The sequence below is a fragment of the Microtus oregoni genome, unplaced genomic scaffold (assembly GCF_018167655.1).
Source record: "Microtus oregoni isolate MIOR12 unplaced genomic scaffold, Mior012 000014F_ref0000157, whole genome shotgun sequence".
Classification (NCBI taxonomy): Eukaryota; Metazoa; Chordata; class Mammalia; order Rodentia; family Cricetidae; genus Microtus; species Microtus oregoni.
Genome location: NW_024543073.1, coordinates 36351562 through 36373794, shown reverse-complemented (window position 1 = coordinate 36373794; position 22233 = coordinate 36351562). Strand labels below are relative to the sequence as shown.

The window sequence follows — 22233 nt, the reverse complement described above, 5'->3', positions numbered from 1 at the left end:
ACCTGGCTTCTAAGGCTCCTTAGGCAAGGGATGGCCTCACAGATGTTCTCACCTGGCTTCTAAGGCTCCTTAGCCAAGGGATGGCCTCACAGATGTTCTCACCTGGCTTCTAAGGCTCCTTAGGCAAGGGATGGCCTCACAGATGTTCTCACCTGGCTTCTAAGGCTCCGTAGACAAGGGATGGCCTCACAGATGTTCTCATCTGGCTTCTAAGGCTCCGTAGACAAGGGATGGCCTCACAGATGTTCTCATCTGGCTTCTAAGGCTCCGTAGACAAGGGATGTCCTCACAGATGTTCTCACCTTCCACTCTATGGCACCATTACCTTCCACCCTCTTAGCCTTCTCTTTCCAGCTTAGGTCAAATTATTTGCATGTGCCTTAAAAAAATCAATCAAAACAATTCACATATCAAAAGAATATAGGGGAAAATGTGGTCATAGCCATAGATAGAGCAAAAGATCGAACACATTTACAACTCAAAAAGAACTCAGTAAATTAGGAATGAAAAGAAACATACTCATTTTGATTATGTAAAGTCATAGGTAACATGATACAGGAAGACATGGAATTGAGCAAGAATGTCTTCTCTGGCCATTTCATTTCCTATTGTACTGGATATCTTACTACACTAAGACAAGAAAGACAGAATAAAACTGTTTTTATTTGCACATAACAAGGTTGTATATAGAAAACTCCAAGGAACCCATAAGTAACTAGGAAATATAATAAATGTAGCCATAACACAGGATACAAAGTCAATATAAACATTTATCTCTACGCACTAGGAAAAGTCATTTTACAGTAGAAAGTTAATTGTACATTTCCATGTAGAATAGCATAAAATGTTCTGAAATAAATATAACAAAATATGTGGATCACCTCCGTCTACACACAAAACCATAAAGTCTGTGCTAGAGAGATGGCTTAGTGGGATAAGAGCACTAGCTGCTCCTCCAGAAGACCCAGTTCAATCCCCAGCACCCATATGGTGACAACTACTCATAACTCCAGATCCAAGGAATCTGATGCCTTCTTCTGGCCTCCTAGAATATCAGACATACTCATGATACATAGACATGCATGCAGGAGAAACACTCAATACACATACAGTAATAATAATTATAACAAAAATTTTAAACCTGAAAAATGTGCCAAGCATAGTAATGCAGAGCTAGCAGACTTTAATCCCTACACTCCTGAGGCAGAGCCAGATGGATCTCTGTGAGTTTGAGTATAGCCTAGTCTACATAAAGAATTCAAGGCAAGACTACATACTAAGACCCTATCTCAAAACAAGCAAACAAACGAAAATCCTCTAAAATACTAGAAAAGAAATTCAAAGGAAGTAAAATAAATAAATTGAGAATACACCACAATTAAAGATTCAATATCATTAAATTTGCTCCTTGAAAATTTCATATACATGTATGCCTCATCCCTGATACTCTTAGGCCACCCTCTCCTAATCTTTCCACCACTGTCAACCCTGTCCTTCCCTACAACTTACTGGTCAATATTCATGTCCCTTTTTGTTTTGTTCTGTGACCCCACTGAATTCAACTAGAGCAATCTATGTGACCAAAGCTTTTGAACAATTTTTAAAGTAATTGTCCTTTCAAAATAGTCTATAAATTTATACAGCCCTAATCAAAACCCAGAAATTGAGCAGATAAGGCAACATGTGCCTTTCCATCTGTCTTGTCAGGAAGCTCAAGCAGGAAGATTACAAATTTAAGGCTTGCTAGCCTGGACAATTCAACAAAACCATGTCTCAAAACTAAGGTGAAAAGAGCTAGGAATGTAGCTTAGTGGTAGAGCATTTGCCTAGCATGTGAAAAGCCCTGGGTTCAGTTTTTGGTACCACATACAGAAAAGACAGAGACAGAAAGACAGAGAGAACACATGCAATAGGACTGAAAAAAGAATGGCTAAACCAGTTTAGGAATCAATCTGACAGCAGCACCTCATGAAATTAAAAACAGAACAATTCTATCCTAAACAATTTACCCAAATTTGACAATCTGTGTCCAAAGAAAAAGGTGGTTTCAAGTGTTCAGAGCAACAAATGAGATGCAAATGTCCACGAGCTATGAAATGGGTGTGTAATTGTGACACATCTCCATTGCCAAATGTTACCTGAAAACACAACAAAATATTAATGACTCAAGAATATGAGTCCCTAAAATATGCTAAGTGAAAGGATCAAAGACAAAAGATGATTTACTATCCAATCCCATGATCTTTGGGATTTTTCAAATACCCTTACATTAACTCTGGGTGATTCTTGAAGCTTTTGCTCAATGCTCTGTGAAGTCCTTATAAACTGTATTGTCTTTGCATGCTTATTTCCCTGGTACACTCCTCAGTTTGCAGCCCAAACTTCCAAAGACCTAGTTAACATGTCTTCCTCACAGTATAGGGGAATGAAGTCTGAGGCCAGGTTGCCACCATGCCGACTCTGGTAAGGGTCCTCTCTGGGTTGCAGATAGCCAATCTCTCATTGCTTCTTCACCTGGTGAAAAGAAGACAAGAGACTCCTCTGGATTTCTTTTTCTTTTTTACAAGGATATTATCCAGCTTGTGAGCTCTCCACCCTCATGGCTGAAAAACCTTTCAAAGGACCCACCTCTAATAGTGCCACCAGGAATAAGAGTAGAGACTCAGACCTCCGATCCTTTGCATGGCCATTGTACTCCTGTATTTTCATTTATATGTAAGAATGGTTTAGTGACTTGGAAGCTACCACAATTTTGATGATTAAGAATTACTGGCAAATTGTCAGGGCAGAAGACACAATATATAGATCCTGTAAACTGCCTTCTACAAAGTAAATCTCTGTTCTCAGACTTCTCTTCTTTTTAAATCCTTGTCTCATCTTTAGGAGATTCCTTAGTGTACCTTCTCTAGTTTCACAACTGCCCTGCCCCCATTACTAGGAGTCTTCACTGAGGTCACTCTCATAGATCCCATGGAGTTTCCACTGACTATGTTTCTACATTGCCACTCCCCCATTGCAGTAGTCTCTTCCAGTACTCTCTCCTTCACCCCATCCCATCCCTACCTGATCATACATCCCTGCCTGTTCCTTGTCTGCCCACAAAATCTGTTCTATTTCCCCTTCCAGGGAAAGCCGTGAGTGCTCCCTTGAGCCCTCCTTGTTACTTAGCATCTGGGTCTGTACATTACTCTGCACTTACAAACTTAACAGGCAATGCTCACTTGTGAGTACATACCATGTTTGTCTTTTGGTTTTTTACTATTTCCATCCATTTGCGTGCAAATTTTATGATGTCTTTTTATTTTCAGCTGAGTAACACTCCACTGTGTGGATGTTTTCTTTCTCCATTATTTGGTTGAGGAACATCTCGGTTGTTTCTAGTTTCTGGCTGTTATGAATAAAGTTGCTATGAACATAGTTGAGATAGTGTCCTTGTAGTAGGATGCACCCTTTGAGAATATGCCCAAGAGTGGCATAGCTGTGAAGGTCGCAGGTTTCAAGTTAGGGTCCTCAGTTTGTGTTTATTTGATGTAGTTGGAACTATTAAGAAAATTAGATATAGTGGGGAGTTTTAGATCAGTGGATGTGACCTCTAAAACTAAGCTGGTAAGATGCTGGTCTCTTCTCTCTCTCTTTTTTTTTTATTTTATTTTTGGATTTCATGTATTTTTTTTAACAGTTTTGGAAAACTTTTATTTTATTTTTATTGCGGAAAGAAGAAAAAAACATAAAAAAAGTTTCCACCTCCTCCCAGCCTCCCATTTCCCTCCCCCTCCTCACACCCTTCTCCCCCTGCCCCCACTCCTCTCCCCCTCCCTCTCCAGTCCACAGAGCAGTCCGGGTTCCCTGCCCTGTGGTAAGTCCTAGGTCCTCCCCCCTCCGTCCAAATCTAGGAAGGTGAACATCCAAACTGGCTAGGCTTTTATTTATAATACAGCATGGTTCTGCTCCTTTGCCATCCACTTCCACTATGATGTGCTGTGCTACAATAGGCTCATAGCAATAAGGCCACTTGCTCATAGGTGAAGTTATTCAAGATTATTGCTAAAACAAACCATTCGTCTATTTAAGTTGACTTGTCTCAAATACATTACAATATAGAAAGCTGATGGATATGGCACTACTTCCCCTTTCTGTCTTTCCTTCCATCTGTCCATGGCATTTCTTAGAGTCCCCCATCCCTTTAGGTTTCATAATTTGCTGGAATCTCCAAAAACTCAGGAAAACACATGCTGACTTTTTAAAAACACTTTGCTATGAAGGATATTATGGGATAAGAATGAACAGTCACATGAAGATCCAGAGCATAGAAACTTCTGAAACTTGGAATAGGTGCTTAGCTCTAACCCAACACACAGAATATTCACCAGTCAGAGGTTTTCTGATACTTGTGAGTTTTACATAGATACGAGCTATGTCAGGTAAGAATTTTATAGAGGTTTTATTTCATAGGCATGATTGATTAAATTATTAGCTATTGGTATTCAATTCACTTTCTAGATCGTCTCCCCTTTATGTAAGTCAGAGATGAGTATGAAAATTCTGGTACTTGGAGGGAAAAGTGGATAATTTCCTAAAATGAAGCAGAGGCAGGGACTGGAACTGGAACAGACACATAAAACTTAGCAGAAGAAATCACATTCATGTTAGGTCATGAAAGATGAATGTTCACAGGAAAATATCAGCTCTTGCCTGACATGATAATTGTCAGGGATCACTAAGCCTCACCAAGCAGAAGCTACAGAGACATCCGAAGGCCTTACATAATGGTGGGGTTGAAGAGGCATCGGAGAAGATGACATTGGACGTTGGACCATGAGCCCATCTGTAAAGAGATTTGTCTATGCAGATAAGTAGCCTAAATCTTAGTGGTGTGCAGTCACCAAAAAAAACCCCATCAGTGAGATGCAACTGGGGCTTTGACTGCACAGAAAAAGACAACTCCCTGCTGTTGTGTCTATAAGGCAGAGAATCCAAGTTAAACATACCTTGGAGACAATTTGTCCTGCATCAAGTAGCCTTTGAATCAATAGAAAACCTTTAAAAATCTCTTAAGATTTTCCTACATTCAGCCATTGTAAAACTATAAAGTATGAAATTGATATATCAGAATTTTGTTTTTTAATTGAAGATATCTTCTTCTCTCATACAATTCATCTCGACCACAATTTCTTTTCCCTCCATCCCACCCAGTCCCCCCTATCTACCTCTGTCTCCCCTGGATCCACTCCCCCTCCATTTCCTCTTCAGAGGAGAACAGGCCTCCAAGAGACAACAGCCACGCAAGACAAAATGAGATACAATAAGACAAGACAATAACTATCATATCAAGGCTGGACAAGGCAACCCAAAAAGAAAGAGTCCCAAGAATAGACAATAGAATCAGAGATATACCAGCTCCCAAACAGTGTTTTATTCTCTGTGAATGCAACTTTTGAAATATGCTGCACTTCATTATCGTCACCTCGATGCAAGTCTGTTCTCTCCAAGCCATGGTTCTGCCTGCATTTGCCATGCCACACAGTGCATTGGTAATGCATTAGGTTAATAGACCAATTATTTAATTGGCTGTAATTTCACTGGCATTCCTATTAGCTAAAAGAAAGTGGCTCAATCTCTGTTTACATTTGCAAAGCCAATATTATGGTTTAAATTATGGCCTTTGGATGAATTTGAAAATGAAAGCCTGATAATCCTTAAAGCAATATTTACAGAGGACTCTTTGTCTTTGTAAAGAATAAAGGGAATGGAAACTAGAGTGCATTAAATCATATGGGCTTTTAAATATTCATCTTGCAATCAACTTCATGGTTTCCAGGCCATTATCTAACTTCCTAATCCTTGTTGTAGAGAAAGCCAACCCTCTTGCTTTAATTTTCTTATGAAAGCATAAACTGTCCCTTCACATTCGCCTTTATTACTCTACTATGCAGGAATTCCAGATAAAATGCTCACAATGCAAATGTTTTTCCTCAGAAGAAATCCTGCTAACATACTCAACTTCAAAACATTGACATTTTCGTAAGCAACCTCTGGTTGTAAACGATCTCTGCCCATGTAACAAAGCCTCCTCTGATCACCCAATAAAATAATGGGAAAAAACTAAAATTGTTCCAATTCTGAAGACAGTATGTCAGGAAGCCTAATGTCAATTTCTTGTGAGCTGTAAGATGCTGAAGTGGTCTTGTATTGTTTCTCCTACATTAAAAATGAATCACACAAAGCACCTAAATAATGCTTGTGAAAATATGCTGTGGCATAAAGGAAAGTCAAATCACACACACACATACTAAAATACAACTGCAAGATGCTTAAAAAATATCTCAAACAATGCTATGAGAATCTTCTATGATACTGAATAAAATCAAGTTAACAATATATAAGGCCTGGTTAATTTCAAGAAGGTAGAAGCAGATTTTACATGCCCAGGCAAGGGGGAAATAAAGTTAGTACCTAGCAAGGAAAAAAAGAAGACCGGATTTCAACTTCTCTGGGTATGAAATCTGTACAATCATTTGGATTTCAACTTCTCTGGGTATTAAACCTGTACAATTATTAAATTATTAAGTATTAAATCTGTACAATTATTTGGCAACATCTGCAGCATCGTTCAGCACCACAGCTTCTGCTATGATTGACAGATGAGTGCCAAAACAGCATGTAGGTTTCCAGACACCCCTCACACAGGGTTTTCTTATGTTAACATCTCACATATCCAAAGGACCTAATAAAAATTCAGAAATTAGCACTGGTTGTTGGAAGCCCTGCAGTGTAAAGTATGGAATTGTTTTCAGAACTCACCATCTTTTCCGTAAGTGTCCCCTGTTGCTTAGCCTCCCACATCTCAGGTAGTCATCCACAGGATGCAACATTTCCTGTCTTTCTTTGTTATGATGTTGCCTCTTTTGGAGGATACTCAGTTACATGGGAGGTTGTGCCTTTGTTATTTTTTTATTTGGTGCTTTCTCCTGGTTAGATGAAAATTATACGTTAGTAAAAAGCTACATGTTCTTCCTTCAGTATCACACTAGGATCAGGTAATGTTAGCATGTTTTATTTCTGGTGAGGCCATGCTTGATCACGGTTAAGTTGTTCTTCCATAGAACCTTTCAGGGTAAAGTTATAATGATATTTCATTTATAATGACTACATATTTCAAGAAATAAATGTGATATTTTATAACTATACTATATTTGCATGTTATTGTCCACTAGTTTTAGAATGAGTTAAGTGACAACTGTTTTCATATGAATGGAGTTTTCTCATTCATATTTCATATTTATTCATTGGAATTAATATTGAATAAAGAGTTGTCAGTTTGATTCCATTTACTCGATTACTTATATTAGTATGGATTCCTGAATAATTATTTTATTATGTGGTTGTAGTCTAATACTATAATTATATCAAATTTAGCAATTGTTAACTTTTTTCAGGGTTACTCCTGTGTTCATTTGATATGCTGCCATCTTCTCTTTTTTTCCTTCATTTTCTTTTTAATAGAATGTTAAGTTTGTGTGTGTGTGTGTGTGTGTGTGTGGTATGCTTGGGGGGTGTTGTCTGTCTATTTGTTCATCTGTCTAAAAGTCTGTTTACTGTTGGTTGTCTCCTTCCTCCATGTGGGTTCCAGGGATTGGCTGGAAATACCTCTACCCAGTAACCATTTTCCTGGCCCTACTTCCTGACTTGCATATGCTGCTGATACTTACTATGTTCTCCTTGTGCCTTCTTCTAGAGTCATTTCTCTCCAAAGATGACAATTCTTTTACCTGGTTTTTTTTTTTTTTCAGCCCTTTTAGTTTTAATTGTTGAAAGGAATTTGGAGGCCAGTCTGTGCCCATTGTAAGCAACTGAGATAACTTTACCTTTTTAATAACCAGAACAAGGAAGTATGTGTGGTTACTGTCTGATGCATGCACACACACCAAAACCAAATAAGTTTCATGAATAGCTCTTTGGATCTTTAGCATTAAAGGGTGAAGTGTGTTCTCTCAAGAGATTCTCTGCTCAGTTCTCTCCTCTCCCCTTCAGTGTGATTCACTTAGTTTACCTAGATCTCCATCCTGGTTACTGTGATATGAAAAGAAACTCAGTGAATCTCCAAGAAGGATGAAGTGAAATGTACAACACAGTATGATCTGTCAATATGAGTTCTTTTTGCTTTCAACGCATATAAAAGATAAGATTGACTATGATTCATAATGCTGAATCTTTGATTAATATTTTCATTTCATAATTAGGTTTACATTTTCTTCATAAAATTTGATTGATAACCCTTCCCAACATTTTGAAAGTAATGGAGTTAAGCCAGGCATGAGCACTCATATCTGTAGTGTTAGCAAGTGGGAAGCTGAGGCAAAAGGATTGTCTTAAAATTAAGGCCAGCCTGGGTTACATAATGAGGTTCAACCTGGGCTACAAAGCAAGCATAGAATACAATGTCAAGTCCTGTCTTATAAATTCTTTTTAAATTAAAAAAAAAAATAACAGAATGCAACAATGGCACTGGGTTTTGATCCTACTGCATGTACTGGCTTTGTGGGAGCCTAGGCTGTTTGGGTGCTCACCTTCCTAGACCTGGATGGAGGGGGGACTTCCCACAGGGCAGGGAACCCTGACTACTCTTTGGGCTGATGAGGGAGAGGGAGTTGATTGGGGGAGGGGGAGAAGGGCAGGGGAGGGGGAGGGAAATGGGAAGCGGAGGTGGGGAGGAGGCAGAAATTTTTAATAATAATAAAATAAAATAAAAATAACAGAATGATATCATAAAGTTCATTAATCTAAATAAGACATTTTCTTTATTAGTTAATCTTCTAAAATGTTGTGACCTATGGATGTGTGCATATATTTGTCTTTTTTCATTTTTTTTGAGATTATAATTGTATCATTTCTCTTTTCCCTTTCCTCCATCCAAACTCTCCCATACACCTCTCCTTGCTCTCTTTAAATGTAATGGCCAATTTTCATTAATTATATCTTAGTTATTGTTATACTGCTGTGAAGAGACACCATGGCCATGGCAACTCTTACACAAGAAAGCATTCACTAGGGCTTACTTACCCTTTCAGAGATTTAGTCTGTTATCATCATGGCAGAAAATGCAGGCAAACGTTGCTGAAGAAATATCTGAGAGTTTTACCTCCAAATCTGCAGACATCAGGAAGAAATAGGGCTACTCGGCCTGTCATGGACTTTTGAAACCTCAAGGGCCACTGCGAGTGATGTACTTGTTCCAATAAGGCCAAACCTCTTAATCCTTCTCAAGTAGTACCATTCTCTGATGACTAAGAATTCAAATATATAAGCCCATGGGAGGCATTCTTATTCAAAAAAACTACAAAGTATTATTACATGGATATATATATATATTATTAATATATATTCCTAAATATAACCTGATCAATCTGCATGGTGTTACTCGTAAATATCTTTTTAGTGCTGACCATCTGGTGTTAGATAACCAATAGTATGCTGTTCCCTGGGGAAGATCACCTTACCTTCTCCCAGCTTTCCTCAGTTGCCTATAGTTCTTTGTGTAGGGTTGAGACCTCGTGATCTTTCTTTCCCTGACATATCTGTTGTTGCCTTGTGCAGCTAATGCTTTTAGACAGTCATAAGACCTTATGGGTCTAATTTCTAACGTTCCTAGGAAACAAAGTTTGACAGTAAACTTCCTGATCCTCTGGCTCTTACTATCTTTCTGCTCCCTTTTCCACAATGTTCCCTAAGCCTTAGGCACAGGAGTGTTTGTTTAGATGTAGCAGTTGGAACTGGGCTCCACAATTCTGTATTTTGATTGCTTGATTGTCTGTTGTAATTGTCTCTATCTATTGTAAAGAGATGTTTCCTTGAGAGGTGAAGACTATACTTAACTGTGGGTATAAGGCCAAATATTTAGAATGTATTTAAGTATTATGCTAATTTGGTAAAATGATGGTTGTCAGTTCTCCTTCAAGATCGATGACTTCACTAGCCCTGGGTAGTTGACTAGGTTTCCAGTACCAGGAATGATTTCACTTTTGTTAAACAAGTTTTAAGTCAATTAGAGAGCTGTTGGTTACCAAAAAGTAATGTGTGCCACTCTGAACCCTTAGGTTATGTACCATGCTGGCCATTGTTGTGGTTTGTAGGTGTCATATCTGGGTAGAACTGTTGTTCTTCTCTCCTTTGGAAGTGTGGTATACTCTGATACCATGAAAGCTAGGCCTCAGGGAGGAGGGATCTAGGTCAGTTCCAGCTCAGGCCTCTGGGTCAAGTTTCTGAAGTGCATGCTGTGTTCACCAATATGGGCTAACCTTCTACCTCTGGGGGTAGCCCAGGGCAATAGCAATAGGCTGCATATTTCCATTGATCAATGTGCTTCCTTTTGTGCCAATACCATACTGTTTTTATTACTATAGCTTTGTACTAAAACTTGAAATTGGAGATGGTGATACCTTCAGCATTACTTTTATTTTTCAGGATTTTTTAAAATATATTCTGGGGTTTTTGTGTTTCCATATGAAGCTGCAAACTGTCCTTTCATGATCTGTGAGGAATTGTGTTGGACTTTTGATGGAGACTGCAATGAATCTCTAGATTGCATTGGTAGTATGGCTGTTTTTAACTGTGTTCATCTTATCAATTCATGAGAATGAGAGATCTTTCCATCTTCTAATTCCAGGAAGATTTTTATTTCTTTCTTGACTTTTTTCATTGACTTGTTCATCACTCAGCAATGAGCTCTTTAATCTCCATTAGTTTGTGTATTTACTAAAGATCTGTTTGCTATCAATTTTTAGTTTTATTGCATTTTGGTCAGGTAGAATACAAGGAGTAATTTCCATCTTTTTGAATTTCTAAACATTTGCCTTGTGTCCCAGGATGTGGTCTGTTATAGAGAAGCTTGCGTGTGCTGCTGAGTAGAATGTGTGTTCTTTCATGTTTGGGTGAAATATTATGTAGATATCTGTTAAGTCCATTTGATATGTGTCTTCGTTAGGGTTACTCTTTCTGTGATAAACATCATGAGCAAAAGCAACTTATGAAGGAAAGAATTTATTTGGTTTATGTAGTAATAAGGAGCGGCAGGGCTGCGTTCTCAGCACCCCTGGCCACCTGCCCGGCTAGCTTAAGCCCCACAGCTCTTATTATTAAAGATTGGCGCCCAGACGTGTGGACAACTAAGTCCACTGAAAGCCTGAGAAAGCTTGGGAAAGAGAAGAGCATGTTTTCTTGGTAGCTGCAATTTAATAGAGGCTTCCTGACTCAGCTTTAGCTGCAAAACCCTGCAGCTCATTAAGAGGTCCTGCCACGAAACACTTAAACGGTGTTGACGAAAAGCTGAACACATGCTTTTCAGTTCTCAGCCGTAGCAGGAAAAAAGCTGCGCCATTTTAAAATGCCGGCTTTCTGGGCTGTCCTGCCAGGGCAAACTCTGACTCTTTTACGCAGGCGGTTTGCAGTTTGCAAGCACAGGCTGCTGAAGCTCGCTTGCTGGCAGGGACCTCGAAATGCCATAGAGTTGTGACAGTAAACATGGCTACAGCCAGTACCTCAGCCATGAGGCTGGAAAGCTAAGGAATGGGCTGGATCTAGCCGGCAAAGCCACGCCTTTAATCCTACTGATATTGCTTGGTAAATTAAAGACTCATGTGGTCAGAAAAAGAGAGATATACAGTAAAGAGAGATTCAAAGACAGAGAAAATTTCTGAATGGTTTAAAGTGTGTTAAAAATATATGCAGACTAAAAGTTGAAGTTCTTAAAGTAAAAAACATAAAAAAGGAAGAGAGTTGTTGTGTGTGGTAGCACACGCCTTTAATCCCAGTGCCTAGAAGGCAGAGACAAACAGATCTCTGTGAGTTCAAGGTGTAGTAGTGTACACCTTTAATCCCGAATGCCTGGGAGGCAGAGACAGGCGGATCTCTGAGAGTTCAAAGACAGCCTGGTCTACAGAGTTACTTCAGGTCAAAGATACAGAGAACCTATCTCAAAAAGCAAAAAGTTAAAAGTAAAAATAAACAAAATAGAGGTTAAAATAAAACGAACAAACATGGAAAATACACAGAGAATCTTGATACTGTATGCTATTATGCTCTCTTTGAATTGTTTGAATGCTGAGGAAGGAGCAACAGCTGCTAAAAGATATTTGTTTATAAATACTGCTGAACTAATCCAACATAGATATTTTGAATTTGGATCTAAGGATATGATACTTTGGAAAGGAGTTTCTTATTTTGTTTTCACAGAGGATGAGACGCTGTTCATTTCTTCTATTCCGATTTGGTATGATGGACCGCGTCCTCCTGAATGATTCCTGTGCACGCTTTCTAGAAATTGCTTCGCTCAACTGCCAACTGAGATGGGGCTGGCACACAGGTTATACCATGAAAGACCTAATTAATGACGCCCCCATTCAGCAGGAAGCAGTTTGGAGAGAAAAAACTGCGCCCATGTTCCCAAATATGGTTTATAAACGTTCTTTTACATTTTAAGGGGGATATGATATAGATATGAATAATTTACATTAGTATAGATTTTGCTTTATTGATAGAGATTTAAGGTCAATTTTGTTGTATGTATAAGTGTTTCTGATTTTGATTAAGGTATTGTGATTGTGTAGTTCATTTAAATATATACTGTATAATTAAGAAATATAGGTTGTTAATGGATAATCATCGATAATAGTAAAGCTTGTAGTCATGTTAGTTAGATTTTCTAGATATATAGAGATATATTTCAGTTAGATAGACATTCTTCATGTCTTTCAAAGATTACAGAATAGGACATTTAATGTTTTAATAACTGAAGACTTTTCATGACAATGAGACACTCTGCTCCTGGCAGCACCAATGTACTTCAAGAGGAAGATGGGCATCGAAGAGGCACCTTATGGAGTTTGATAGCCATTTGGGCAAGAAACTGCTCTTGCCTGGACTATTGCATAAACTGGACACAGAGAACCCGCAGAGAGAGGACTACTGAACTTGCCTAAGGTGAGATGATCTTTCGGGGTTCCTGATTCATGAAAGAGTCTGCGAGACATTCTGCAGGACACAACAGATAGTGACTGAACTGACTTTGAATTTTCCTGCTTTATGGAAATGTCTGCTGGATACCATGGGCCTGAAGGCTGAAGATGGATGCCCCAACGGTACAGAGGAACTTTGGGTGACTGTCCAGGCAGCAAGATGTCTCTGTCATTTCTAGAGATTTAAAAGTTGCTTTTTTCTTGTTTGCTTAGGTAGTATTGTATCTTTCTGGAGTCTTTGATGGAGTTAAGAATAGTTAGTTATAGTTATAGTTTTCCTTAGTTATGATAAAGATTATTGTAACTTTTACGTGATTACTGTTTTGTTAGATGTAATTTTGCTATGTTAAAGTTAAAGCCTTTTTTTTTTTTTGTTTAAACCGAAAAAGGGGAAATGATGGAGGAAGGTCATTGGCTAATAAAGGAACTGCCTTGGCCCATTTTATTGGTTAGAGGATAGGTGGGAGGAGTAAACAGAACAAAATGCTGGGAGGAAGAGGAAGTGAGCTCAGAGTCTCCACAGCTCTCCTCTCGGGAGCAGACGCCTGAGAGAGACGCCATGCCCCGCTCCCGGGCAGACACACGCCATGAAGCTCCAACCCAGGATGGACTAAGCTAGAATCTCCCCGGTAAGGGCACCTTGGGGTGCTACACACAGATGATTAGAAATGGGCTAAATTAATATGTGAGAATTAGCCTAGAAGAGAATGGGCCAAGCAGTGATTAAATGAATACAGTTTGTGTGTTGTTATTTCGGGCATAAGCTAGCCGGGCAGGCGGCTGGGGGTGCTGAGAACGCAGCCCTGCGTTCTTATTACTACAGGTTTACTTGGCTTTCACTTTCACATCACAGTTCATTATCAAAAGAAGTCCAGGATAGGAACTCAAGCAAGGCAGGAACCTGGAGGCAGGAGCTGATGCAGAAGTCATGGAAGAGTGCTGCTTACTGGCTTGCTCCTTGTGGCTTGTTCAGCCTGCATTTTTATAGGATCCAGGACCACCAGCCCAGGGCTGGCACCACGCACAATGAGTTGGACCCTCCCCCATAAATCACTAATTAAGAAAATGCCCTGCAGGCCTGACTACAGCTCAGTCTTATGAAAACATTTTCTTTATTTAAATTCCTTCTTCTCAAGATATTAGCTTGTATTAAGTTGACAAAAAACTATCCAATGTCATGTATGGTCAAAGTTAATTCTGTTTCTCTGTTTATTTTCTGTCCAGATAACCTGTCAATTGGTTCTGTATACTTAGTATTTTATGGATTTGTTTTCCTGGTCTTTTCTATTGGTGTCCTGTGTGCTTTTTGTATGTGTATGGGTGTGTCTTTCCCTAGTCTGGGAATTCTTCTATCATTGAAAACTAGATCCATTTCATTCACTTGAGATGCTTTTTCTTCTCTATGCCTATAAATAAAAGGATTTGGCTTTATTCATTTTGTCTCACATTTCCTGTGTGTTCTTTTCCTCTTATTATTATTCTCTGCATATTTGGTCTAAATGCATTCCTTTATTTTTAACTCCTGATATTCTAACTTCTCTTTTCATTCTACTTGTGAGGCTTTCTTTTGAGTTTTTGAGTTGGCCTATTGTGTTTTCAATTTTATCTTCATTTCAGCTTCAGTCCTCCTCAGTGTTTCTGTCTCCTGATTATATCATTTCTGTCAGCCTTATGTTTGTGTTTTCTTTGGCATTTCTCAGATGTTAATTCTCCTTGATTTTGCTAAACTGTTTGTGTCTTCTTTAAAATCCTGAATTCTTTGATGAAGTTTATGATTGTTATTCTAAATTATGCATCCCTGAGTTCATGTAGGTAATTCTCATTGGCAAGCATTTCTACAGGACTGGTAGCTTTGGAGTACAGATACGGGCTTGATTTTTTGTATTGTTGGTATATTTTTATTAGCTCTAGGCATATAGATTTCTTTTCCTAGTTCTGAGTCTGATATGAACACAGTAGGTTAATGCAGAAGAGGATCATATAGGCAAGTTTAGCCTGTATTGTTGGAAATAGCCTGGGTGAAATGAAGTCACGTGGACAGAGGGGGCTAGGGTTCAAGACATTCTTACTGGTCCAAGCTGTAGCATGGTGATAGATTTGGCTGAGTGGGAAGGTGGTATGTGGTGTGGGAGGGGTCTTGTGGTTTGGGGATTATAGAAATTCTGAGAAGCCTAGAGATATTGACAGAAAAAGCAGGGAAAGTCAAAGAAGGCTGGAGCACAGGATATAAGACCATGGTTAAATTTGGCAGGTTGGGGAGAATGTGTGGACCGGTAGATGAGGGAGAGTCATTAAGTTAGACTCTAAAGAATGAGCTGGGGAGTCTGAAGGGTTCTGCTTGTGGTGGCAGGTAGGGCAGTTCCTGGAAGAATCCTAAAGGTTGGGTTTTTCTTTCCTTTTTTTTTTTGATGTTGTTGTTTTTTTTTTTTTTAAAGAAATTTGAGACACAGCAAGTTCCAACAGTAATGATCTGCTCACATTGTATTAAGCATCATAAGACTGAGAAGAGAAATATTTCAAACTCAGTACTTTTTGGCAGTCAAGTGCTGGCTCCCCTGGGTCATTAATGTACTAGATTCCCACAGTATTCCTTTTTATTGTCCATCTTTTGGCTGGTGTTAAGGAAGAATTGGTCTGTGATAGCTTTTTACATTTTTTAATGATAATTCTGAAGTGTTAGGAAAGGCCCCCTTGAGTATTTATTGTGTGTAAGTGGAAGTGTTTGTCATTAGTGACTGAATTTTCAATGAAGTTATTAAATTTCTGTGGACATTGTCATTCCTGTTGCATTTGCTTAGACCAGGAAAGGTTTGAACACCAAAGAAAATATAATAAATTTGATATGAAAATTTGTATTGTAATACAGTAGCAAAAACTCATAACATAAATTTAGACAGGAGTGGAAGTAAATTCTGAATGTTAGCTGCCTATAATTAAATTACATTTCCTATGTTTGAACCTGAATTACAGGTTATAACAAATAGGCTAGGGAACCTTGGATAATGAACAATTAGCAATTTTGTTTAGTAAGTGTCTTACCATCTTATTTTGTTGTTGTTGTTTTTGCTTTTGTGTTTTTGAGACATAGGCTCATACATAACTCAGGCTGGCTTTGAACTTGATTATAACCCATACTATTTCAAATTCATGATTCTCCTGCCTATGAAGAAAGATGCTTAAATGAAATCCCACACTAGCTCAGAATTGAGTATAATAGAGGGTTATTTATTTAGGAGTAGACTCACAGATCAAAATCCTCTGCTGGAATGGGGAACAGCAATGGAATCCCATAGCCAAAAAAGAGGCTAGATGAGTACTATAGTATAAGAGGCCACACCCAAGTGAGCAGGTAACTTGAAGGATACTGGAGGTAGGAATTCCTACACACCTCCCCCTTTTGCTTAAATAAGAAAGTTCTAAGCCTAGTACAAAGTTATATACAGTAAGAACAAATATCAGGTGTATAAAAATTAGAATTACAGCCAGCATAAACAGTATCAATTAAGAAACATATGATATCTCAGTGTTCGTCATTGTCCGCTATGTTCAGCTAGTCCGGATTTATCCCATGCTTTTTCAGACCTAGGCCAGCTGGCCTTGGCACGTACTGGCTTTGTGGGAGCCTAGGCAGTTTGAATGCTCACCTTACGAGACCTGGATAGAGGTGGGCAGTCCTTGGGCTTCCCACAGGTCAGGGAACCCTGATTGCTCTTCGAGCAGATGAGGGAGGGGGACTTGATCGGGGTAGGGGGAGGGAAATGGGAAGCAGTTGTGGGGACGAGGCAGAAATCCTTAATAAATAAATAAATTTAAAAAAAGAAACATATGATAAATGTCGCAATAATTATCCAATCCTAATAAGTTTAAGTCTTGTATAAAATAACTTGGCCAAGTCATAAGAGGAAAGTAACTACGACTATCAAGTCTTCAACTCCATCAAAGACCCAAGAAGGGAAATACTGTTACTTGAGTAAGCAGAAAGTGCAGCCAAGCAACTTCCAAAATGTATAACAAATGACAGAGACAGCTGGCTACCTGGGCAATCACCCAAAGTCTCATTTGCAATATTGGAGCAACCAACTTTGCCTAAGGCCTAGAGTAACTGACAGACCATTTTCAGAAGCAGGAAATTTTTCAAAACCTTCTTTCCCTTTCTTGGCATGATTTGACAGTTTTTTTTTTTCTTGTATCCTGCTTGTCCTCTCCAGACATCGTGCATTTTGTCAGTGGTTGATGCATGGGCACTTCCTTGTCCAAAAGCCAGTTTTGCCAAGAAGAAAACAAGCTCCAAGTGGAGTGTCTTCTGCGCTCAATGTTCTCTCAGGAATAGATTGGTATTGCCAAGAACAATTGTGTCTCACTTAAACAGAACCCTAAGTTATTTAAATGCCATATTCTACAGCTCTTTGAAGTGGTTGAAGATTACCTATCTATGTATCTAAAGAACCTGATTAGTCTAAATATGACAAACATATAGATCAATATGATTATTGATCTATAATTATTAATACTGATATAACTTAAATTAAGACTTCATAATAGAATATTATACAATAAACAACTGTGCAAGAAATGAGGACAATGACCTCAAAATGTAAACAATGTATAAGTATCTTGATCAGAGGTAGATATGTATGTTGCAATATGAAAAATATATCCTAAAATTGTATCAATATACAAAATGACTTAAGCAGAGGTAGAAGCATGTATGCATACAATATGACAAACTAACTTTGCCTAGATATACAAATATTGTAGACAAATATAGGAGCATATTCAATATAATTTTAGCTTGTATCAGTATACAAGAATCTATACCAATGTAAATTACCTATAAACAATAGCTCACAAATATTCACTCTATTATGCACTATTATTATTAGTTTGAGTAACATCACACTAATCTATTATCCTATCCAATTTCCTCTTTTTTTCCCAAAGAGATACCTGAGCCTACATAATTTCTCCACAACCCCCAACCTTATACCAATTATAATCAACCCCTAAAAGATGTCCCTAACCCTGAGGACAAACTTTGTTGGTAAAGGGGAGGTCGTCTTCTAGAATTACTTCCAGGTTTCATGAGGCTGATGTTCTTTCTATGGGACCCTGTGAAAGTAAAATGATGATTAAGTTCTGGTATAATTGCAAATACTCTCTGAGTGTTCGGTAGGGTTTTTCTGAGGTTTTTATTTGGAATTCTGGCCAGAATGTTGTAAAAAAATGTGAACCATTTCAGCTAACCAAGTTGGAACCATCTTGAGCAGCTGGTACCCAAAACAGGTCTTATAGTAGCACTATCAGCATCATGACATCATATCAACCAGGTAGAGTTGTTGTTGTGGGGCCCCATCTTCTTCACGGAAACATCAAAGATTACTGCAGGAAAATTTGTTGTTCATTGTGGAAAACTTAAACATTATTTATATAAACATTTATAGACATATATATTCAATGAAAAGTATGATGGAGACAAAAATAGGTATGAAGAAAAGTCAATTTTTTTCTAAATTCTTTCTTCTTTCTGTCCCATACTAGATGGTTCTTGAGATGAGGCAGAAACTCCAAATTTTTTCTTTTAACAACATGCTTGGATTTGGAGAAGGACAGAACCATTGTCCAACTTCAAAACCAGCTCTCTGTATATTCGTGTGTGTGTGTGTGTGTGTGTGTGTGTGTGTGTGTGTGTTGATCACCTGTCCTTGCAAGTCATATTCCTTTTTCTTGATGATCTTTACTGGATAGTTATTTTTCCTTCTGTCAGCATCCAAGGTCTCTTGAACTTTTGAAGATGTCTATTTTCCTGTAAAGACAAGAGCAGAACCCTGCCCCGACCCTATATGGTTTCCCTACCATATATGGTAAGGTTGTCACCCCTGTGGATGAGCTGTCATTTATCTTCCTCATGAGATTTCTGTATTTCAAAGCTAATCTTTAGTAATTTTGATGTCCAAAGTTTTTTGTCTCTAATGGAAAAAAAGAGCAAAACCCCTTCCCCAATGTAGCACATCTCCTGGATTCCATTGTGAGGTCAATACATCCTTGAAATATACTGACTGATTTAATTCAGAAGACTTTTCTATTATGCAATGTCTCTCTGCTGCCGTTTTCCCATTCTCATTGACATTAAGAAAATTCAAGGTTAATAAATCATTATGTAATCTATTGCTGGGGGTATTTTCCATCACTTTCTGTTTAAAATATCCTTTTAGTTCAATTTGATCTTTTTACAACTGCCTGACTTGTATGATTTTGTGGTGTACCTGCAATATGCTTTATATTATAATAAGCAAAAACCTGTTTTATTTTCTTACAGACATATGCTGGACCACTATCTTTCTTTATTTGTGCAGGTATACCCATGATGGCCATAACTTCTAATAAATGTGTGCTTACTGAATCAGTCTTTTCTGAGCTTAAAGCAGTTGCCCACTGAAAACCTAAATAAGTGTCAATATTGTGATGTACATATCATAATTTTCCAAATTCTGCAAAGTGGAACACATCCATCTGCCAGATTTCATTCCTTTGAGTACGCTTTGGGTTAGTCCCTGAAGGTAGTGGTGTTTGGTTATAGAAAGAGCAAGTATGACATCACTTTATAGTCTCCTTAGTTTGTTGCTATGTGCTAGAAAACTCTTTCTTTAAACCATTGCTATTGACATGATGTTTCTTATGTAATTCTGAGGCCTTCCACCCACTTCCAATCAGTAATCAATCATTTCTACATTACCTTGTGCTAGAGGACCTGGCAGACCCATATGGGGTTGCATTGTATTATGTATATGGGACAAAGCCTATTCCTGATTATACTGGAACCTGTATGAATAATAACGTCAATTCTGTATCATTTTGTATAAATTCAGTGGTTTCAATATGCAAGACAACTCTTTCTGCATATTATGAATCAATAACTTTATTAAGAGGTTCTTTAAAATCCCTTAGCACCATGAGAATAGCATATAATTCAGCCTTCTGGACAGAATTATAAGGACTTTGCTCTGTTGCGGGAGGTCCTTCCACTCCTCCAGCCAATAGCCGCTGAGATACCAGCCCATTGGGGCGTGGTCTCACTCCCTTTAAAAAAGCAGCCACTTCCCTTTTCTCTCTCTCTTACTTCCTGCTCCGCTAGACTCCCTTCCTGATTGCGCAGAGGGCTGTTGTCTGGGACGGTGATCTGTAAGTTTTTTCCCCTTTAAATAAATAACCATTCTATTAATCATAATTCCAAACTGGTGTGGGATTGTTTGTGACTTACGCCTTGCCTTCATTGCTCCACCTTACTGAAATCTTATGTTTTGTAACCTGCCTTCCCTGATTTATTTGCATCAGTATAAAATGTAAAGGATCCAATTATTGGAGCATCACATACAATTCAGGGAAGAAACCAATAAGTTCTCTTTATAAGGTTAAGACTATTGCTTTTGGGATAATTGCTATTAATTTCTCCCCCCAAAAATAATGCAAGCTCTTTGCCATGGATCATTGTCTTCCCATGACTTTTTTATTCCATCAGTAGTAAAAGGCACTATAATCTCTGCTGGGTCTATACCTGCTAATTGATGAAGTCTCAATTTAACTTTTATACTTAATTCAGAGACTTTTTCCACATAAGGTTTTAATTTTTTAGTTGGTTTATGTGGTAAAAAGATCCATTCTAAGATAATATTGTCCCTATTCATTAAAATTCCTGTAGGAGAAATTCTGGAAAGCAATATGATTAGAATACAGTTAATATTTGGATTCACCCTATCCACATGTGCTTCCTGTAATTTTTTCTCAACAATTCCTTTTCTGCTTGTCAATTCCTTTTCTGCTTCAGCTGTTAATTCTCTGGACTATTCAAGTCTTTGTTACTATCTAAGATTTTGTTTGAACAAATTATTAGATCAGGTGTTATCCCAACAGCCAGTCTTAGACTGAAAATGTCTCATAAAAATCTTTGAAAGTCATTCAGAGTCTGTAACCAGTTTCTCTTAATTTGTGCCTTTTGTGTTCTAATTTTCTGTAAACCTATTTTATAACCTTGGTATTTCACAGAATCTCCTCAGTATTTTTTTTTTTCAGAAGCAATTTGTAATCCCCATTTTGGCAGAATGTTTTTACTTTTTCAAACATTCTTTCTAAAAGTATCTATGTTTGAGTCAGATAGCAAAATGTCATCCATGTCATAATAAAGTATAGATTTACGAAATTCTTTTTGTATTATTTCCAATGGCTGACTTACAAAGTATTGGAATAGGATAGGGCTATTGAGCATTCTCTGTAGAAGGACGATCCACTGGTATCTCCTAGTAGGTTGAGAATTATTATAAGTAGGCATTGTGAAGGTAAATTTTTCGCTGTCCTTTTCTTGTAGAGGTATAGTGAAGAAACAATCTTTCAAATCAATAACTATAGGAAGCCATCCTTTTGGTAATAGAGAAGGCAGAGGAATTCCAGACGGGAGAGGGTCTATAGGTTGAATTACCTTATTGACAACTCTCAGATCAGTCACAATTCTCCATTTACCTGATTTCTTTTTAACAACAAATACAGGAGAATTCCAGGAACTGGTTGATTCGCCAATATGGTGAGCATGTAGTTGCTCCTCTACCAGATGTCCTAAAGCCTGCAGTGTGTCTTCTGTTAATGGTCACTGTTTAACCCATATTGGTTTTTTGGCTAACCAATTTAACGGTAGGACTGTTGGTACCTCTAAAAATTTGCTAGTTGCTTTATGTTCTTGTACAGCCTGAATGGCCGATGACCCTTGTGTATAGTGCCTTATAATAATCTTCTTAGAATTATGAGTTCCTGGGACTGCAGGAATGTTAATCTGGGCATTCCATTGCTGCAGCAGGTCACAACTCCATAAATTCACTGCAATATTAAACACATATGGCCTCAGCTTCCTCTCTGACCTTCTGGGTGTCTCTATGCAGGCAACCCATCTCGTGCTTTGTTTAACTTGAGATATGGTTCCAATTCCTACTAATTGAACATCTGCCTCTTGAAGAGGCCTATTTGGATGCCAAGATTCGGAAGTAATGATACACATGTCCACACCTGTGTCTATCAGACCAACAATTACAATTCCATTTATATATTCTCTTAGCTTTGATCTTTGATCATTTATAGAAGACTTCCAGAATATATGTTTCCTATTTCCTTTTTACTGTCTGAGGTTTCTGTCCTGCCCAGTTTCCATGTTGTTAAGTCCCAAATAATCACACAGAAGCCT

General features: G+C 38.1%; 1 protein-coding gene across 1 annotated transcript in view; it reads left to right on the top strand.

Annotated features, from left to right (window-relative positions):
• Positions 1-22233, top strand: part of Kiaa0825 (KIAA0825 ortholog) — a 411723-nt gene that overhangs the window by 369108 nt on the left and 20382 nt on the right. The window lies entirely within an intron of this gene.